The 20,494-nt window shown below is 57.5% G+C and overlaps 1 protein-coding gene across 12 annotated transcripts in view; it reads right to left on the bottom strand.

Annotated features, from left to right (window-relative positions):
- NCOR2 (nuclear receptor corepressor 2) overlaps nt 1-20,164 on the bottom strand; it is a 182,412-nt gene extending 162,248 nt beyond the window's left edge. For all 12 annotated transcript variants that reach the window (XM_028092423.2, XM_028092422.2, XM_088019535.1 and 9 more), the window contains exon 1: nt 20,120-20,164. The gene's annotated coding sequence lies outside the window, so the exon portion shown is untranslated. The remainder of the gene's footprint in view (nt 1-20,119) is intronic.
- Between the last annotated feature and the right edge of the window lie 330 nt (nt 20,165-20,494).

Consider the following 20,494-nt stretch of genomic DNA (forward strand, 5'->3'; position numbering starts at 1 on the left):
CTCCTGTGTCAAAGGGAAGCAAATCCCACTCCTGGAGGATGAAACGGCGTCCTGCAAGGAGAGTGCATCCGGCCCCCCGATAATCAGCACCTCTCTATTTATTACCCGCCGGGGCCCAACCTCCACAGCTGCCCACCCAGCCTCCAACCCCAGCAGAAAGGGCCCATTATGACATCACAGGCCGGGAATTATGTTATTAGCCTGGGAAGAAGGCTGGACCCAGGGACAAAGGGCTCATTGTCATGCAAATGACCAACGAGGAGGAAAGAGGGGGGCGGCTCCTCCAGCCTTCTAGCTCCTGAGCCACACTGAGAAACCTACTCCAGGCCATCCCGAGAAGAGTTTGGGCATCTCTGGGCCTCAGATCCGGATGAGTGGGGCTCCCTCAGAGAGGGAAAGGGGCTCCTTCCCAGGGCTGCATGCAAAATGCCATTTACCTACTAATACCGTGTGCCTGAGGCTGTGTGTCTTTGAGCAAGATGCTTACCCTCTCTGTGGCTCAGAAGGTTGTTAGAAGAACTCAATAAATTAAAGTGTGCGCAATGGTGACCCTGCCTCGTCAGCCCTCAATACACGAAGCTGATGCTGTCTACACCCCTCCCCTGCCCCCCACGTGCCTTGCTCATGACCTCTGCCTCTCTGACTTTATCTAGGAGGTGCAGACCTTCTGGGGGTACAGTTCCCCTGGGGCACTCTTGAGCACAAACACAAGAACTGCTTTTCAAAGGACCCTAGTCTTCCAGGAGTCCCCAAAAGGCATTCTCAACCCCCAGATGCAGAACTTCTGGGGTGGAGGAGGTAAGGACCTGAGTCTCCCTAGCCAGAGCCCTCGGGGGTGTGACTTGCCTGGAGGCACAGTTGAAGCCATCCATCCCCAGAAAGGCCTCAGTCACCGAAAGGGGACAGGCCCAGATCCACAGCCTGTGGGGGACACTGAGTCAGGCATAACGGTTTGCTGAACACCTATGATGTGCCCAGTGCTAGGGACACAGTAGTGACCAAGATGAACAAAACCCTGGGGGAATGGGTTCGGGGGACATGGCGATGGACACATAATAAATCCCAAGTGATGACAGTATAAGGTGACAAGAGTAACTTTGGGGAGGCCGGGTCCCTGCTCGGAAGGCCACATTTGAGCAGAAGCCTATATGAGGGAAGGGTGTTGCAGGAAGAGGGCACAGCAAGTACAAAGGTCCAGGGGCAGGACTGTGATGGGAGCTTCCAAAAACGGCCAAAAGATTCATGAGGCTGGAACGTCCCCAACTCAGCCCACTTCTTGCCCTCCAGGCTCTGCCCAGCAAACTCCAGCACCTGAGACGCTAAGCTGTGACTGGTACTCGCCGAGCCTCAGACAGAGCCTCCATCATCTGACGTGACTGCGGACACCCCTCCCTGCTCAGTCCCACCAGGGCCCACCGGTAGCCCCCGCCCCGTCCCCAGCCTGGGATGGTCTGGAACCCTCCCAAATCCTTAGGCATAAAGCAAGCCCTGCCTGGACCTCTGGGGACACGGGAAGGTCCACTAGTCCACTGTAGGGGAGACAAAATCCGCAAGCCCTCTCTCAGGAGCCTCTGGAGACATGTCTAGCCTTGGATTAGCTTTGGCTGAACGGAACACATTTCTCATGCTTAAGCGCTAGCCGGGGATAACCCAGCTCGCTCTAGTGTGAGCTAGTTACACCCCGAAGGCCTTCTCACCGCCGTGGAGGTGGGAAGGGGTCCAAGAGAAACCAGTGCTTTACCGCAGGGAAAAGCAAGAAAGGCAAAATGCAGCCCAGAATACAGAGCAAGGAGGAAAGAGTGCAAAGAGAGGAAGTGAGTCTGGCTGTCACAGGAGTGACCCCAGAGGCCACAGACATGGCTGAGGGGGGCAGGCTCTGGGAGGGCCCAGGAAGTGAGAGAAAGGGTCCAGAGGTCAGGGTTCTCAGGCTTTCCCAGTTCATGAGCCCAGCCACCATCCCCAATCCCAACCTCCAAGACCAGCCCACAGGTGAGGAGAGAAGGAAGGGGGGGCCGAGGCTCAGAGAGGGCAAGCAACCTCCCTGGGGTCACCCAGCCAAAGAACTTCCATACACAGGCTCTGGCTGGGGTTTGAGTCGAGCCCCAGCCCTCACAAACTCTGCGCCCTTGGGTGGGTCACCTGACCCGAGCCTCAGGGTCCTCATCTGCGAAGCAGGGATCCTACAGCAGCCTCCCAAGCCACGGCTGATTCGGGTGTGGAGTGAGCTAGTGCGGGGCGAACCACAGCAATCGCATCAGGGATGATACCCCAAGAGCACCCCCGACAGGCAGCGCTGAGCACGTGCCAGCGCCTTTCTCAACACCTAGCGTGTATCACCTCATTTAACCGACACTCATGCCCCACAAAGTAGCAAACACTAGCTCCAGTTTACACACGACGACTGAGGTCTGGAGGGGTCCAGCCACTTGCTCTAATTCACACAACTACTGATGGGCAGACCTGAATTCAAACCCAGGACAGCCTGGCCCCAAGCCTCTGCTCTGTGTCTCCTTAGGTCACTACAGATTCGTCGGCAGCCTTAAGAATTAAGAAAGCTCGACCCCGCGTACCCTTCAGCCAGCCTCCCCCAATGGTGATGTCCCTACAGAGGCCCAGTTCAGTACCTGCGGCATAACCAGGAGACTGACGATGACACAATGGGCCTTATTCAGACCTGGCAGGTTTTACATACACGCATTTGTGTGTATGTGGGTGTGTTGAACGCTATGCATCTGCACCTCCGTGCAGAAGGCAGGGGGGTCAAGTCACTGAGACCCTCAGAGCAGGGCTGAGGCAGTCCCTACACAGGCCTACGGCTGACCCAAGTGGGCACCGGGGCCTTGGGGGCAGCAAGGTGACATTCGTGGGGCTCCCTGCTACAGAGGCCTTTCCCGAGGTCTCCAGGAGAGGCCTGAGGACAACCGGACAGCGGGTAGCTGGCGTGGACAGCCTGGACACCCAGGGAACTCCCTGCTGGCTTCTGCTGGCCCAGGAGGAGAGGCCCCGAGCCAGCCACCAGCCCAGCATCCGGTGTCACTTACAAACACAGGATGACTGCCACCCTCGGCAGGAGAGCCAGCCCTGCCCGCCCAACCTCCAGGCCACACCAAGCAGTCAGGGTGCCTGGCCCATACTTGGTGGGGGACGGGGCAGAACAGGCACAGCCCCGGGGACCCCAGCCCAGGCCCAAATGCAAACAGAGCCTGGGGCTTGAGGAGGAACCCTCTCTCTCACCTCCCGAGACCCAGACTGTGGTTTCCAAATCATATAGAACAGGAGGGTTCTCAGCAGAGAAGAAAAGAAAAATCAGTGGAGACCAAGATGTAGCTAACTTATATCCAAGCTTATCGACACTAAAGGAGTCTCCCCCACACCAGCCCACAGGGGCCCTGCGCAGGCCGGTCTTAGCTCCCCCCCAGGTGCAAGCGCAGGCCACTCACACTGTATGAACAAGAGAGCTGAGCTCCACGACCTGCCCACTGTCACGCCTTCCACGAGAGGAGGCGCAGGGACCGTTTCTTAGCCCCCTTGAGCCATACAACCGCTTCTGGGGTGGAGACAGATGGGGCATCCATTTGCCAGATGAGAACACTGAGGCTCAGAGCAGTTGAGAGAATCTGTCCAAAGTCACATGGCCAGGAAGTGTTTAACCGGGATGTGAACCCTGAGGTCTGGCCCCAGAATGAACCAGGAGGCTACACCTCCCCCTCACCTCATCCCAAAGCCTGGGTGACCCCCACTCTTGCCCCATCTTACGGACAAGGAAACCGAGGCTCACACAGGTGAGGCAAGGCCACTCAGCGTAAAAAGGGATGGAAGCAGGATTCAAACTCGGGTCCATGGCAAACGAGAGATGCCATCCGGGAAGCCAGCCCTCCCTGGCCCGAGCTCCAGGCCCCCACGAGACGTCCCGCTGCCTCCAACGGTCCTGGCGCACCCAGACCTCAGGACAAATCGCTCCCTCATCTCCTGTGCCTGCAACTGAAGGCTCCTTGTGAGCTCATGAAGCCCTTCCAACTTTCCAGTGTTTATGCCGGCTCCTCGCTGCCAGGTCCCTGGGCAAGCCTGGGCCGGTGGCGCTGATTTCAAACCAGACACGGGCACCCAGCCAAGCGCCACCGCGGTGGGAGCCGGGCGCCGGGGCAGCCGCAGGGCTGCCTGCACCTGGCTCCCCTCCCCTGCCCCCTGCCCGCGGAGGAGCCCACCCCCCAGATCCCAAGGCCCCCAGCTGCTACCCTGCAGCCACGGCGCCAAGAGCACCCCGATTCCTCGGCTCTGCCCGCTCTCCCACAAGGACGCGTGCGCCCCAGCTCCGGGCAGCTCGGTCCCCACCCCACACGTCCAACCCCGCGGCCAGACAGCAGCCAGAAGCCCTTCCCACCGGGCCGCCCGCCTCTCGGCACCCTGCTCCCGACCATAGGGACTCCGACCACTGTGACCACCGGCCCTTCGTCCCCCCCGAGCGCCGCGCCGCAATCGCTGCCTGCCGGGGCAGGGCCACCTGAGGCCACCGTGGCCAGGGCGCGACCAGGCTGCCTCCACCCGGCGAGCCCGGCGGCCCCCAGACGGACGCCCCGCCGCTCCACGGTGGCTCCCAGTCTTTGCCCACCCCTCCTGGGCCGTGACCCGGCCGCACCGCGTCTCCCTGCCCACCACCAAGCCCAGAAACTTCTCTTACCCGAGCACATGACCAGCCTTCCACTCACGTCAGCTCCAAACACAACTTGAAGTAACTCTCCCACAAAAAAAAAAAAAAAAGAAAAGAAAGAAAAAGAAAAAGAAAGAAGTAAACTGTGCCAGCAAGTGGGTCAGTGGAGTCCACACACACAGACTGTTCTGTTGGCTTCCAGAAGACACACGGCGTCCAACATCAAAGCCATCCTTCCTGCAGGACTGACACGGGGAGCGGCGGCCCCACCGCGGCCACTCGCCTTCCCGCGAGACTACGGGCGCCCCCCCCCCGGCTGGGGAGGCCCCACAGCCAGGCCCACACACCCCCACCCCGGCCCCTGGCCCACTGTCCCCCCCCACGTCCCCGAGGCCGGCGCAGGCCAAGGCCCACCAGGCACAAGCCCCAGCCACCGACCCCACGCCGGGGCCAAAACTCAGTGTCAGGCCTCCACGGTCCCTCCTCGCCTCCTGCCACTCCGGGCCTATAAACACAGAGAATTACATAAGTCCACTCCTCTTGTTCGGAAGCCAAAAGTACTCGCTTTTTCTCCCAGCCTTGGCAGTAAGTAATAATTCCTCATCGCCATGGTAACCCTGGCGGGCTTCCAGCCGACACTCAGGAGCTGAAACGCTGGGAGGCCTTTTTATAGCTCGGTAGAAAAACCTCTTCACTATTCCCTCCTCACAGGCGAAAGCGAGCTCCAGGCCCGAATTCTCCTTTAACCCGCTTCCTCCCCGCTGGACCCGTCCACCTGGGAGCCGGAGCTGCCCGCCTCCCCCCGCACCCCTCCCCCGGACGGCAGCGCGGGGCTCCCCAGCCTGGGCCTGGCGAGGAACCAAAGCCGCTGCCTGGTCCCTCCCCGGGCCTCCAGTCCTCCGGGGTGACATGGCGGAGGGGCAGGCTCTGCCTTTAAAATATTTCTGCCCTACTTGTAATCTCAGGAAAAGCAAACATGACCCCCTCGCATTGGTATTCGGAACGAGGGTCATCTCGGTGACAGGCCCAGGGGGTGAACAAAGACAGCCAACCACACACACACACACACACACACACACACAAACACACACACACACACACACACACACACACACACACACAGGCCAAAATGGATGCTTTGGTGGTCAGCCAGGGGTCTGAACCTTGGCTGCAACTGGGCTGTATGACTCAGAAACAAGTCTGAGCTCCTCGGGCTGTCAGCTTCCCATCTGCAGCAGGGGCCGGCTCTGCTCTGCTTCCCACAGTGCTCGGAGGGGCAGTGGCAGGGGAAGCAGCGGGATTCCCCCTCCCCCCGGGGGCTCCCCAGATTCTCGCCCTCACCCCCAGTAACCAGGACTCGGGCCTAAGGATATCTGCCCAAGATGGCATCTCCAGTGATGACCCGGGGTGGGGGTCCCCTGGGGATGCCGGGCAGGGCACCCCAGGCAGGAGGCACAGCAAAGGGGAAGGTCTGGAGGTGGGACGATGTCTGGCATGTCGCAGAAGCAGAGGGAAGACTGGTGTGGAGCGAGGCAGAGGGAGAAGACAAAGTCAGGGGGTAACCGGCCTAGAGGGGGAAGTAGGTCATCACGACTCTGGGCAAGTCACTTCACTCCGAAGCCTGGAAAGGCTCCCAAGGGGGATCATGACAATGATGGCGGCACACGGGGTACTATGCACCCAGCGCTGTGTAAACACCTCACCTGTGGGCCCATCCATCCGCACAGCAGCCCGACAGAAGGCGGGTTTGTTTCTGAACCCTAGGAAACGGGCCCAGAGAGGTTAAGCAGCTTGCCCAGGGTCACACAGCTGGCAAGCGGCCGAGGTGGGGTTTGATATGGGCCAGCCTGCCCAGCATTCATCCTGCCACGTGGTACACTCAACGAGGAGCCACGGAGGGTCAGGGGCAGATGGGACTGATGCATGACGAAGGTCCATGGCCGCTGGACTAGCGAGGGGACCAGCGTGGCTCCTAGGACAGCAGTCAAGAGGCCCCACGGAGGCCATATGTTCTTGACTTTAGTCAACTCACCCTCCAGCCTTTCCCAAGGAAACTCCCCGTAGGGCATTTCGGAAGGCCGCTGGGACCTGCCCTGAAAGCCACGGTGTGGACTCGGCCACTCCAAAGCCTCGTGGATGGGGACACCGAGCCACAGAAAACAGTAGGCAACACAAAGTCGCGTTTTTAGTCCCCAGAGCTGGGCGCTGTCTCCTGCCTGTTGGCTCTCACCGTAAGTGTCAGATCACAAAACTCAGGAACGGGCGAAACCGGCCCCAACAAAACATGGCCAGGAAGCGGAGCCCAAAGCAGCAGGGGCAGGACTCATGGGTTCCTTTTGTTCTTTTCTGTTTGTTTTGGACACAGACCTGCGCCCAGACCTTCGCAGAAGCTGGCCTGGAACCAGGAGGAACTCATCCACACCCCGACCAGAGCTATTTATGCTTTGGGCAGGTTCGACGCCGGGCGGTGTCATGCCACGGTCACTGCTTGTGTCTTACCCCCAAAAAGCCAGGCTGCGGATGATTTGTTGAGCGATTTCATGAACACGGCACATCATCAAAAACCAGAAACAGTGACATGCAGCTCCTTCTAGATGGAGCCAGCTGCCAAACCTGAGCTTAAGATCAGAGAACATTAGCACGTGGTTGACTGCCTAGCAAAGGAACACCTCATTCTCCAAGCCTCTGAGGGAGACCATCCCCAGGAACCTGTCTGCCAGGCAAAGCTTTGCACATCGGGGAACGATCAACGAAGAATTTAACAAGACACGCTTTGGTGGAGGCCACCAAGGCATGGATGGAGAGGCAGAGAGGTCCGCCACGGGAGGCAGGAAGGACCAGACGCAAGGCCCTTGCCTCTGCGGGCATCAGTCTGCTTAGCTGTGAAATGGGGGCACGCTGCTTGCTGCCTCTCTCAGGGTCAACAGAAACCACACCCGTTGCAGGGCTCAGAGAACCACAGGGTCCAGCCCCAGTGGAAGGGATCCCCACTCACTCCCTCCCCAGAGGAGCAGGGTTAGGGCTGAGGGAAGAGAAAGAAAGAGCGTGTGCTAGAAACACGCGAGCCTGTTCCCACCTCCCCTCTCCTATCCTGCCCCCCAGCGCTCCAGAGACCGCACGATGCCATACGATGCGGCCATAAAATGGTTCAAGCGTGGACCCCTGCCACAACGTGGATGAACCTCGAGAACAGGATGCTCCATGCATGGAGCCAGACACAAAAGGTCACATAGTGTGTGATTCCACTGATAGAAAGTTTCCAGAACAGGCAGGTCCATGGAGAGAAGAGAGCAGGTGGTCACCAGGGGCCGCGGGGAGGGGAGATTCGTGGGGACCGCTAATGGCTTCCGTGTCTCCTGGGGGAAAAGGTGATGAAAATATTTTAGATCTAGACAGAGGTGTTGGCTGTGTACAGCACGGCTCCGGAACGAAAAACAAATGAATTGTTCGCTTGAAAATGGCTAATTTCACGTGATGTGAATTTTGCCTCCGTTCAATAAGGGGAGAGTCCCTGACCCCGGGCCTGGGGCCGTCCACCATTCAACACACAGGTCCTGAGCCCCTACTGTCTGCACTGGTCACTGGGGAGACAGCAGGGATGAGGAAAAGATGACTGCCCTCGTGCAGCTGACACGGGAGGAGGTCAGGAGTCAAGAGCAGACGAAGACGTGATGTAATGCACGTCACAGCAGCTGCCGGGGACAGTTTCTGGGGCGGTGGCAGTTCGGCAGTGGCCAGGCCGGAGAAGACAGACGGGTGTGGAAACTTCTCAGCCAACAGGGTGCCAGGCAGAGGAAAGAGCCAGGGCAAAGGCCCTGGGGTCAGACGGCCAGCATGGCTGGGGCCGCCAACTGTGGTCACTGGGTCCAGAGGTCTGGGGCCTCGAAGGCCACAAACAGATCTTTAAAGTTTAGCTGTGATGAAAATAAAATCCAGAAAACCGCATTGGTTTCCTAGGGCTGCCGAAACAAATTACTACAAACCGGGGGGGTGCTTAAAGCCAGAGCACTTTATTCTCTCACGGTTCTGGAGACCGGCAGCCCGAAATCAAGGCTCTGGGGAGGATCCTCCCTTGCCTCATCATGGTAGCCCCGGGCAGTCCTCAGCTTGTTGTCTCTGCCCCCATCTTCAAAGGGCCTTCTCCTCTGTGTGTCTTCTCTTCTAAGGACTTTTGTCATCGGACTTCGGGCTCATCCTAATCTAGGAGGATCTCATCTCAAGATGCTTGACTTGATCGCATCTGCAAAGACCCTCTGTCCGAACAAGGTCACATTCACAGGTTCCAAGCAGACACAGCTCAATCCACTACGTGATCAAGACTCGATTCGGCAGCATCAGATGCTCCGCAACGTGCTGGGCCTCCCCCTCTCCTTTCTGCACCGAGTCTGGGGAACCAGGCTGGAAGCTGTGGGGACAGGCACATGGGCATCTCGAGGAATCCCCCCAGGGACCCTGCAGCCAGCCCTCTCCCAGCCTAAGCCAGCTACAATTGGACCCCAAGGAACCCAGGACCCCTTCTTTGAGAGAGGTATCCATGAGCCATTCACAAGGGGCTTGCAAGGAAGGGACCTCCTTGATAGGTAAGCCAAAATGGGCCACCACCTTGGTCCCTGAATGGAGACTTCCCCAAACCAAAATGCACCCTTCTTCCTCTACCACTTCATCCAGGTACAGAAGCCACCATTGGTTAAAGGCAGCCAACTGTCCCGCCGGGCTCTTTTCCTGGGTGCCATTTTTATTTTAAAAAGGGGCCACCCCCAGCCGGAGCAGCTGCGAGCTAGCGGTGGGCAGGGCTAACTGTCCAACTGTCCAGACTCATGTCCAAGTGCAGTGCCATCCTGCAGCAAAGGGCACAGAGTGGCTGGCAGGGATGGCTGGGGCAGAGGCAGGAGGCAAGGGGGCAGATGGCCGCCCGCTCCGGGGCCCCGGGAGCCCACGCCCCAGCAGCAGAGGAAGGAGGAGGCGTCCAGGAATGCTCCCGGCCACCGCCAGCCAGATCTCAGGCCCCAAACCGGGAAGGACAGGTAATACCAGCCCAGGGGGACACACGCTCCCAACATCCCAGGCATCGGGGGCACAGGCTCCGATGTGCTCCTTTATGCCTTACGACAATCCCATGATGGAGTACAACCGACCCATTTTACAGACGGGGAAACGCAGGAACGAGGATGAAGTGACTTGCCCAAGGGCAGGACGCAAAAGCGGCAAAGCTTAGAAACAGGGAATGTAGTACCCAAGTCTATGCCACCACCCACTAGGCTTTACGGCTCTAAGACTCTCCAACTCCACTGGAGGGCTCTCGCAGGGCCTACTATGGCCTTGGGCCCCAACTTTTGGAAATGGGATCTCCGGGGGCATTAAATGTGAATTCCCAAGCCCCGGAACCTTCTGTTACATTCCAGGGGATATTCTGCCCCCCGCCCCCAGATCACCAACGGCAAAATCCTTTGAGATGAAAGTCATAGCTAAGGAGCAGAGGCCATGAAATGATGACGGTCAGCTGTGGCCAGCAGGGAAGCTCGTTCTGGCACACCCAGTGTTTTTTAACAATTAGGACGCTGCTTATAAAATCCAGATTTCTAGCTTCTCTGAGGAAGAAAATCAAAATATCCAGCATATGCCGGTTAGCCACAATCCCCACCCCTCCCTTTTGCCTCAGCCCCTTCTCTGACCACATCTGAGTTTGGGGCACCCCCTTCCCCCACCTCAGCCACCTCCCCGCGGCTGTTGAAAATAGCTGAACAAGTATTGGAGGTCTCACTCGGCAAGAGAAAGGAATGCCATTCTGGGCTTCGAGTTACTCCTTCCCCTTGGCTGGCTGTACTGGTGGCAGAAACCTGCCTGTAAACATGGCCCACACAGAAGGAAGCTCCCCGAGGCATGGTTTGAGTCCCTGGATCCAGCCATGCCTGAACTTGTCTACCCTGAACTTTGCCATTATGAGTACCCATCAATTCCTCCTTGTGGCCCAAACCAGCCTGAGTGTGTCTCCACCATGACTCAGGAGTCCTAACTGATCACCTTCGGGTCTCCCCTCAATTGACATTTGTCCAAGAAGGCCTGCCCTAACCACAGACAAATTCAGACCTTGTTATATACCCCAGGGATAGCCTGAACTCCACATGATCCTTACCACCCTCAATGTCACCTGTTTAACTGACACTCTCCCTCTGGACACTAAACTCCTCAAAGGCGTGGACAATGCCTGATTTTTCCATCATTCTGATCCTAGGGGCCTACCAACGTCCAGAATATTCCATGTGTCCAATAAATGTAAGCTAATCAATAAGCAAAAGAACAAAAGGGAGAAGCAAAAGCCCTTAAACCTGGTTTCCGCCTTAAGTGTGAAAAGAGCCCAACCCCCGAGGTCTAAAGAACGGCCTCGGATCCAGAGAACCACTCCTGGTGCCCCTGGCTCACTTCTAGCCATATGGGCTCCCTCAGCATTCTTGAAACATTATGGCCTCAGGGCCTTTGCACAGGCTATTCCCCAACCTACAACACTCGTTCCTCTTCTTTTCATATGCCTGCTTCCTTCTCATTGTCTAGGTCCCAGCTCCAATGTCACCTCCACAGAGACCACTCTTGATTCCTTTACCTAAAGTGAGACCCACCCCAAAACCAGAGTTGTCCCCCACCCTGCATTATTCCACAGCCAGCATACGCCCGTCTTGCAATACCATGTTTGTTTTGTGCACTGCCCATCTCCCTCTCAGCTCGTGGGATCCACAAGGCAGGGCCCTGGCATCTTGTTTACTGTGTCTACACCCCCCGCCCCAGCCCAGGAGGCCATGGGGACACCAGGCTGTCTGCAGGGAGGCAGAAAGCAGACCCCTCATGTCCTGACCCGTCCCGCCCAGCCCAGAACAGCTGATGCATGCCTGAGAGCCCTATGTGGCACATGGAGCCTGGCCCGTGGCCGGGGCAGCCCTGCCAAGAGATCCAGTCTGGCTCCAGGCTCGAGGGTGGCTGCAGGTGGCGCCTGCACAATCCCCACAATTCATAGCAGGTGCGTGGAGTCAATCTACCTGGGTTCAAATCCCACCTCTGCCCACCTCCAGCTGTATGACCTTGGGCAAGTCACCTAACCTTTCTGTGGCCCCAGCCTCTCCACCAATAAAACACAGCTGATAAAATAAGAGCACCTACCTCTTGGGGTTGCCACAAGGAGTCCATGGGTGGATGTCTAGAACACACTCAGCTCACAGCATGGCATAGACTCAATGCCCAGGCATCATTAGGAATTAAGTTGATGTTAATGATGGTGATCGTGGCAGACCCTCACATGACGCTAAGGCAAGCAGGTGGTCTGGAAATGTCAGCGCTCGTAACAAATACAGTATTTGCTCATGCTAGGTCCGTCTGGAGTGTGGTACTCATACTGATCCCTACAAGCGAAGTTTATTATTGCTCAACATGCCTGTTCCAGTCCTTCCAGGCAGCCTCCCTAGATTGCTCCCTCCCCCAGGGCACCATGAAGACATGCAATTCTTCATGTGAGTCTGTCCTCAATTCCTCTGTGTCCTACTGTAGTAAGGGGCAGGGAGAGCGCCCAAACCCCACGAACCTGAAGTCAGCACAGGGGAATGCAGGCCCCAGGCCAGCCCAAACCACAGCCTCTGCCAAAAACACAGGCCCCATCTGGCTGCATGAGCACACCCCAGAAAGTGAAGGGTGTTCCCTCCCTGTGGTCTGCAGGACAATTCCTCCAGGGAGGCCCAGGCACACCAAGGGCTCAGAAGGTCAGATGTCCCAAGACACAGGGCAGAGCGTGAAAGAATAGGCGTCAACACTGGCTGGGGGTCTAGGGCCTGCATGTGATAAAAACACTGCCCCCAGCCACCCCCGCAACCCCTCTGTCCCCAAAATGATGTAGGCGCAGCCAGTCTCCTCTTCCCACCAGACAGCTGGGCTCGCCAGCCTTGGGCACAGAGGGCCCCTTCACTTCTCAGGCAAGAGAGGCAGCCCCTCCGCAGCAGGGACTGAGGTGGTCTCAGTTCCCCAAATCAGGTGGGAAGAGCTGGTTAGAATGCAAGCCCCGTCCCCACCCGCTCCCGGAACCTGGTTTGCTCATCTGGAAAATGGGTCTAAGGATCAACACAGGACCACAGGCAGAGTGAGGAGTGCCCAAAGCGCCAGCAAACCAAAGCCACCAAAAGGGAAAGAGAAGATCTAGAAAGAAGGAGGCATTTTTATTTTCAGCAATGGGCTTGCTTTGTCTTTAAGTGAAAAACAAACATTTTTATTTTATGGTTCAGAATGGTTTCTGTTTGATTTATGGCCATCGTGGAAGGCATGACATAATCTTTTCAGCATTTACGCCTCTCGAGGCCTTGAGCCACCCTAAATTAGCCTCTCCCTGCAAGGGACATGCTGAGGACACATCAGTAAATGCAGAGAGCCTTGACACAGCGCCTAGCACAGGGACAGCAGGGGAAGTCCCACGCAGGATGACCTGGACACTGAGGCAGGAGAATGGGAAGGATGTGGGCCCCCAGGAAGACAGCCCGGGTTTGAATCTCACTGGCTGTGTGACCTCAGGCAGGTGACTTAACCTCTCTGTTCCTCAGTTTCCTCATCTGTAAAATGGGGATAATAACAATCTCTCTGCTTTACAGGGGTTGGGGAAGATTAAATTATAACATATAACATGCAATGCAATTACTATTACAAACTCATTATTACTGTCGTTTACAGCAATTTCAAAACTTGCGTAGGTTTTTAAACCCGACTGCAGGATGAAGACAAGTCCGCCTGGATCCCTGGAGCCAGGGGGGCCCCATCACCAGGCTCACTGGGAGCCCCGCAAGGCAGCGCGCCTCCCTCCTCCCTCCAGCTGGGGCAGGGATTACTGTCAGATGGAAGGAGACGCATGTCGGAGCCAAAGATTAAAAACAAGTACAATTATCGGGCAGGCATCCATCCATAATTATGAATTTGATGTAATTAGGCACCCCACTAACTTCATTACTTATTTATTTACGGGATTGCTTATTTAATTTACGGGCCTCCTTCCCCGAAAAGTCATCTTAGCTAACACCCCTCAGGCGAGGGAGGAGGAGGAAAAGGCTCCCCTCTTTGTCCCCACCCCCATTCCTGGGCTTCTGTATGTCATGCTCCTGCCTTGCCCCAAAAATAGCTCCCCAGAAGGCCTGCGTGACTTTGGCCAAGACCACGGGATCACGCAAGGCCTGACGTTCACTCAGCAGTGCCGGCGGACGGGGCCTGACCCGGAAGGCACGGTACCTCCACCACACCCTCGCTCTCCAGCAGAGGAAACCGGCAGGGAAGAGGGCAGGTTCTGGCCCCGCCTAGTCATCAGTTCTTGGCTCGACCCTCCACACCAGCAAAGACATCAGTGCAACACATGAGCCTGGTCCCTCCCAGCTCCAAGGAGGAGAAAGAGCACTCAACTCTCGAAGAATGACTTCAGATAAGTCACCTGACCGCTCAGAGCCTCAGTTTACTCATCTATAAAACGGGAGTGTTAAGAACAACTCCCACAGCTAGCTAACCCTAAAAACCCAACTGCTGCCGCCCAGCATCCCCCTGGGTGTCGGCCAATGCAATAAGGCAAAAAAAGGCAGTTAGAGGCACAAAAACTTGTTGGCTTTATTCCTAATAGCCCCAAACTGGAAACAACCTCTATGCCCAAAACTCATGAATGGATAAATGAGCTGCGGCACATTCATACATGGGATATTACTCAGCAATAAAAAAGGAGGAGTTATTGATACATCCAAAGACATGGATGAATCTCAGAAACATGCAGAAAGAAGCAAAACACACCCCCAAAAAATGCATTCTTTTTAATTTTATTATGAAAATCTAGAAGATTCTAGAACTTCTGCAGTGGCAGATCAGTGGGTGCTTCTGGTGGGGGAACGGGGATTCTTTTGGAGTAGATGGAAACACTCCGCATCTTGATTGTTGTGGTTCTTAGGTCAATGTTTTCAACTGTCCAAACCATAGAAGTGAACCCTTAAAATGGATGTGTCTTACTCCAAATGAATTACATCTCAATAAGGCTAATTTTTGTTAACCACGACAGAGAAACACAGACATATAAATCCAGCACCACTAACCCCACTCAGGTGCCCAGACACTACTTCCCCACTTCCCAGTCAGGTCTGCGGCTTCCTTCACTGTCCACCCAAGTTACCCCCAAGGCCCTGATTTATGAGCCCTGGACAAGGAAGGTCAGGGTTGCATCCCAGATTTATCCCTTCCTTGCTGGGTCATTTAGGGCAAATCACTTTGCCTCTCTGCCTGTCAGGCTCCCCATCTACAAAAGCAGGGTTATAAATAGCACTCTCCTCAGAGAGTTATTGTAGAATAAAATGAACCGAGGTGAAAAGCACCAGCTGCAGGCCGTGGCATACAGCAGGGGCCTCATTATTGCTGCTGCAAAAATGATGAACGGGCAAGCACCAGGCCCAGTGTGGACAAGCTGGCCAGGATGCTTGCCTGCCCCCCACAACACACACAAGACCCCCAGCAGACAAGACTCCAGGCCTAGGTAGCTACCCCCATCACTGAAGGCTCCTGGTTGCCGGGGCTCCAGCATTTAACTGATGCCTGGTGTCCAGAACAGGACAAGGCTCCTCGACATTCCACCCAGGAGGGCAGACACAAAAGGACGGGGGCCCCCCATGGGGAGGGGCTGGCCCTGAGGGCGGCACAGTACCCCCAGAGGTCATTTTGGGACAGGAGCCGGCCAGCAGAGAGGACGTCCCCGTGGAGAAGGGCACCTTGGTGGCCATCACATGGACACTAACTGGGGTAGGACAAGGGTCACCCCAGAGCCCCCCACTAAGGAAAGAAAAAAGATAATAAAAGGATGGTAGGGACTGGGGGGTAGCTTCTGCGCCGGCTCACACGCACCTGCCCGCCAAGGGTGGCCCTGCTCCCTGCTACCCTGTGAGTGATGGAGCGGGCAGGCGGCGCCTGGGAGCCATGGCAGGAGGGGGCGTCCCCCGGGCCCGATTAGAGGGCCAGCCGCAGGCAGACACGCTCAACTGTCAGCCCGGTCCTCCCAGCCCGCCATCAGAGGCACCATTAATTGCTGTCATTTGAGGGTGGCCTGTGGGGAGAAGGAGGGGGGTTGTGGGAAGGGGAGGGAAGGAGGAGGGAGTTATGGAGGGAGGAGGGGGAGGAGGGGAAGGGAGAGATGGAGGGGAATGGAGTGAGGGGCAGGGGGAGGAAGGGAAGGAAGGAAAGCAGGGGGAGGGACAGCTTGCCCAAGGCAGAGAACCCCATGTGCTCACCTCCTCCACCCAGTGGAGGGACCCGGGGCCCCGCCCAACCACGGACAAAGCCAGTGGACCTGCTGCCCCAAGATGGAGCAAACGGGGTTCAGAGAGGTGTGATTCTGCAGGACCGAGCCCCACAAACCTTCCCCCGCAACCTCCTAGCATCCACACCTGCACACTCGTCTGCCTGCAGGATACTTGGTCCAGATCTTCTTCCCCAGGGTACCCAGAAAGCCTGGCTGCCCCAGTCCCCCACCCGCAACCAGCCTCCACCCAGCCCCAAACCCTCGCGCGTCATCTGTACACCACCACGCACCACACCGCAAGGGCAACCCCCACCTGACCACCTGCGCCCTGCTCCCACAGCGCCCCTACCTGGGATGCCAGGAGTCCCCCCTCCCCCGCCACCCAGGTCAAGACCTCCACCTGGCTTGGGGGCCACGTCCTCCAGTGATGTACTCCAGCACAGAGCCTCCAGAGCCGAGCTCCCTGAGTTCAAGCCTTCCCCACCTGCACGCTTGGGGACATCATGTCACCTCCCTGGTGCCCTGACTGCCTCATCTATAGAACAGGACACGACAGTCCCCATCTCACGGGGTTGCTCTGAGGATTAAATGAGATAATCCTACGAGGTGCTTAGAAGGGGGTCTCAGGCGACGGGAGTGCAGCGAGTGTTTCTGCTGCTGTCACATTCCCATTCTGGACCCTGGTCCTCCCTGGCCTTCCCACGTCTCCCCTGCTACCTCTTATTTCAGAAATGCCTGCTCCCCCGGCCTGGGCTCTGGCCCCACCAGACCACCCCAGGTGAGGGGCTCAGAAACGCCCTCATGCTGCCAGCAGGAGCTGCGGGGCAAAGGGTCCACACGGCGCCTCTCTCCGCGCCCCCCCCATGGCCCCCCTCCCAGCTGCCCCTGCCTGTCCCCAGACAGGCCTGTCTCTGGGCTGAGGAGCTACTTGGGCCCTACCAGGGGGGCTCCTGGGACCCCCTCGGCCCCCTCCCCCATCTGTCTGCCTCCCACCTTCCTCAGAGGTGATGGATCGCCCCAGAGGAGGAAGCTAAGTGCTTGCAGACAAAAAGCCCTTTTATCGTCCTCGGGTGGGCCACGGCATGACAAGCAGATAACTCAGCGATGGGAGGAAGGCTCCCCATTAGGCCAGTAAGGCAGATTGATGGAGGACTAAGAGGCAGAGGAGGAGGAGGAAGGGAAACCACCCCTCCCCCCCGGGGGCAAGGCTGCCTTCCTTCAACTTCAGAGGCACCCAAACCTGGCTGGGCTCATCACCGTGGGGCGACGACCACCAGGGTCGCCCACACCTCCCCACCTCCAAGATGAGAACTACTGTATGGGGTGCAGGGCCCGGCTCAGGCAGCAGGCACCCTACAAGCCTGTTTATCCCTCCTGCTTCCTGGGGGGGAGGGGGGAGGGGGCAAAGAGAGAGGCCTGCCCCAAGGAAACCCCACCCATATCTCACACGGTCTCCCGAAAACCAAGAGGCCCATTCCACACAGCCTCTGAGCCTTCGAATGAGCTGTTCCCTCTGCCTGGGACACTCTTCCTCCAGAAACCTGCACGCTCCCTTCCTCCCCTCCTGCAGGTCTTTGCTCAAACATCACCTTCTCAAGTGGGACCACCCTGACTCCCCCTCCCCATTTGCAACTGCAACCCCCAGCCCACCCATACACTTCCCAAACCCGTTCCTCTGCTGGTTCGTCGCACCCATGCCCACAGGACACACTGTGTGGATGTGACTTTCTTACTATCTGCCTCACCCAGGGAGGATGGGATGCTGGTCCACCCGACTCACAGCTCCTTCTCCACCACCTGGAACGGTGCCTAACACACAGTAGACACTTTAGGAATAATTGTTCTGTGAAAAAATATATTCTGAAAAGGAAAAAAACCTCTTGCTAGCAGCCAGGTCTGAGTCAGAACATGCTGAGCCCTGCTGTGGGCCCAGCAATGCCCTCAATGACCCTGTAGGACACCCATTTTACAGATGAGGAAACCGAGGCACAGAAGTGGATTCAGACCCAGGTCTACGGGAGGCACACCTGCTGCAGAACCACCAGGGAAGCCAGGACATCAGCCTAGGGCTGGGTATCAGGAACAAGGACTGAAACTCCCCCTAACTGCCTCTCAGCCTCAGTTTACCCCTATGCAGAATGGGGCTGCACAGCGGACCCCAGCTATCCCTCCCAGGTCCCCACCTACACCCAGGATGGCTCTGATTGGCGGGGGACAAAGCTGAGAGGTGCTTGGAAGCCCAGAGCGCCCGATCTCAGCCCTGCCATGGAAGCCGCAAGTCAGGCTGGGGGCTCTGCCAGCCGCTCAGCCCCCCTCAAACCCTCCTTAGGGGCCAGGCCCGGCTGACACCCCCTCCTCACCTCCCAAAAGAACAGCTCTGTCAGTAAGAGGTAAAGAAAGACACAGGAACAGTGAACAAGCACTTACCACCTGCTAAGCACCACATGCTTACAGAAGCCCATGCCCCATCTCTGGGGCCTCAGCAGGCGGGCCCGTGCTCAGTGCCACAGAGCCATGGAGCCACGGAGCCACGAAGCCATGGAGCCAGGCTAGCTACCAATTCTAGGATGCCACCCCAACTGACACTCCCTCCAGGGCATGGGCTGGGGCTGGGTGCTCACCTCATGACCCAGGACGCCCTCCCCACAACGCCTCTGGGAGGCATCCTCCACTAGGTCTCCAAATCTTCCAACTCTCGGGGAGGGGAATGGAGTGTCCCTGTCATGCCCACCAGGGTCTCCCAGGCCTGGCCTTAGTCTTTGGCAGGTCTGGGTCAGCAGTCTGTCCTCCCCAAACCAAGCCCCATGACTCCACGGATAGGGACCAAGCACAAGGAGAAGGGGCCGTGGATTCAGCTCCCTCCGCTACAAGTCTCCCAGCTGCTTAAAAAAACTACAAAAACACAGAAATCTTGGCAACAATCCACTCATCACCAATCCTCGGGGGCTTAGGGGGTGGTGGGCAGGGAGATATGGATACATCCCCATTTTATAGATGGGAAAATTGAGGCACAGGGTGGCAAAGGGCCTTGCCCGGGGTCACGCAGATTATAAGTGGCCAAGAGAGACCTGCACTCAGGCAGCCGGGCCCCAGAATCCCGGCTCAGGAGCACTGTGCCTCTCCTAGTTAAAAATCAATGTAATACAAAAGACACTGCACCAGCCAGGCCAATGTCCAAATGCCCAGCTCCAAGCTTTTATCCACCATGCATGACCCGTTCCTGGACCGCCTTCCCTCTCCCTTGACATCCCAAACCCTGCCTGTGCCCATATGACCCCTCCCCATTCCCCCTGGTGTGGGAGAGGCCCCGCCGTCCAATGTACCAGGTGGAGGGCGGGCAGTGGGCACAGACCTGCCCAATATGGGCCTTAGTCTGCTTGCTGCCAAATGCGCATGTTGGGGAAGAATCTGCCAGGTCCCCTAGGAGAGTCAACAAAGGGTTCAAGTCCCAGGTCTTAGCTTCTAGCTGAGACTCGGGACAGGTGACCCACCTGTGCCTCAGTTTCCTTGTTTGTAAAACAAGGATGGCAGCCCATTTGGGGGGGGGGGTGCGTTGCTGTGAGACCCACACAGGGAAAGGATTAGCTGTGACATCAGCTTGTTGAGCACCTGCTCCATCCGTGCCAGGCTCTGTTCTAAGCTCCTTTCATCGTCACTGGCACACTACGAGGGGACACTGGTGGGGTCCCCAGTTTACAGGTCGGGAAGTGGAGGCAGAGGGAGGTGCAGGGAGTTGCCCTGGGCACCCAGCATGAGCGCGGCAGTGCCAGGTTTGGAACATGGGTCTGCTGTCTCCCACTGGTACCACAGCCACGGCGGCACACAGGTGTCCAGCCTGAGGACGTCATCCAACGCCCACCACCCCAACATGTGGGCCTTTCCACAGGCTCTCCCTCCCCATGCCTGCGGCCACCTTCACACCACAGAAACAACGTGCCCATGAACCCCACCATCCCACACCCACGCTGTCAAGGACCGCCCCTTCTCTCGGGTATCATATTCCATCCCCAGGGGCCCCCAAGTCCCCCAAGCAACTCTGGGGCACCAGATCCCACCCCATCAGGTCACACTGGGCCCCCAACCCCATCCAGCAGCAGGAGTCTGGCTTCCCCAGAAATTCCTGCCCCCGCCCATGAGAAGGTCCCAACAAGGTGAATCTGCTAGAGACAGAGTGGGGATAGCCATGAACCTACCAGAAACGGCCTCCAGCAACGCCGAGTCCTCAAAGAGCCCGGGAGTCCTGCAGGAGGAAAATACGAGTTTTGTTAGTAAAAAGTCAGCAGCCTCCACACATGAGCTAAGTATGGCACGGCCACGTCAATGTGTGGGTAGGGATGGCGTGGCCCACTGGTCTGTGCCTGGGGTGCTGGATGCATTAGGCCAAGCACTTCCCCGCCACAGCCCAGCGAGGCGGGCACTCTACCACAAGTGACAGAGAGGGACACTGAGGCTCAGAGGACCAAAGTCTCCTGCCCCCACCCCCGTCAGTCCCCCCGCCAGGAAGTCACAGAGCTGGGACTCCAACCTGGGCTGTGTGGTTACAATCAGCAGGGCCACGGAGGAGCTGG

The sequence above is a fragment of the Eumetopias jubatus genome, unplaced genomic scaffold (genome assembly GCF_037043125.1).
Source record: "Eumetopias jubatus isolate StellerSeaLion01/CBP00866 unplaced genomic scaffold, mEumJub1_p1.0 scaffold_16, whole genome shotgun sequence".
Classification (NCBI taxonomy): domain Eukaryota; kingdom Metazoa; phylum Chordata; class Mammalia; order Carnivora; family Otariidae; genus Eumetopias; species Eumetopias jubatus.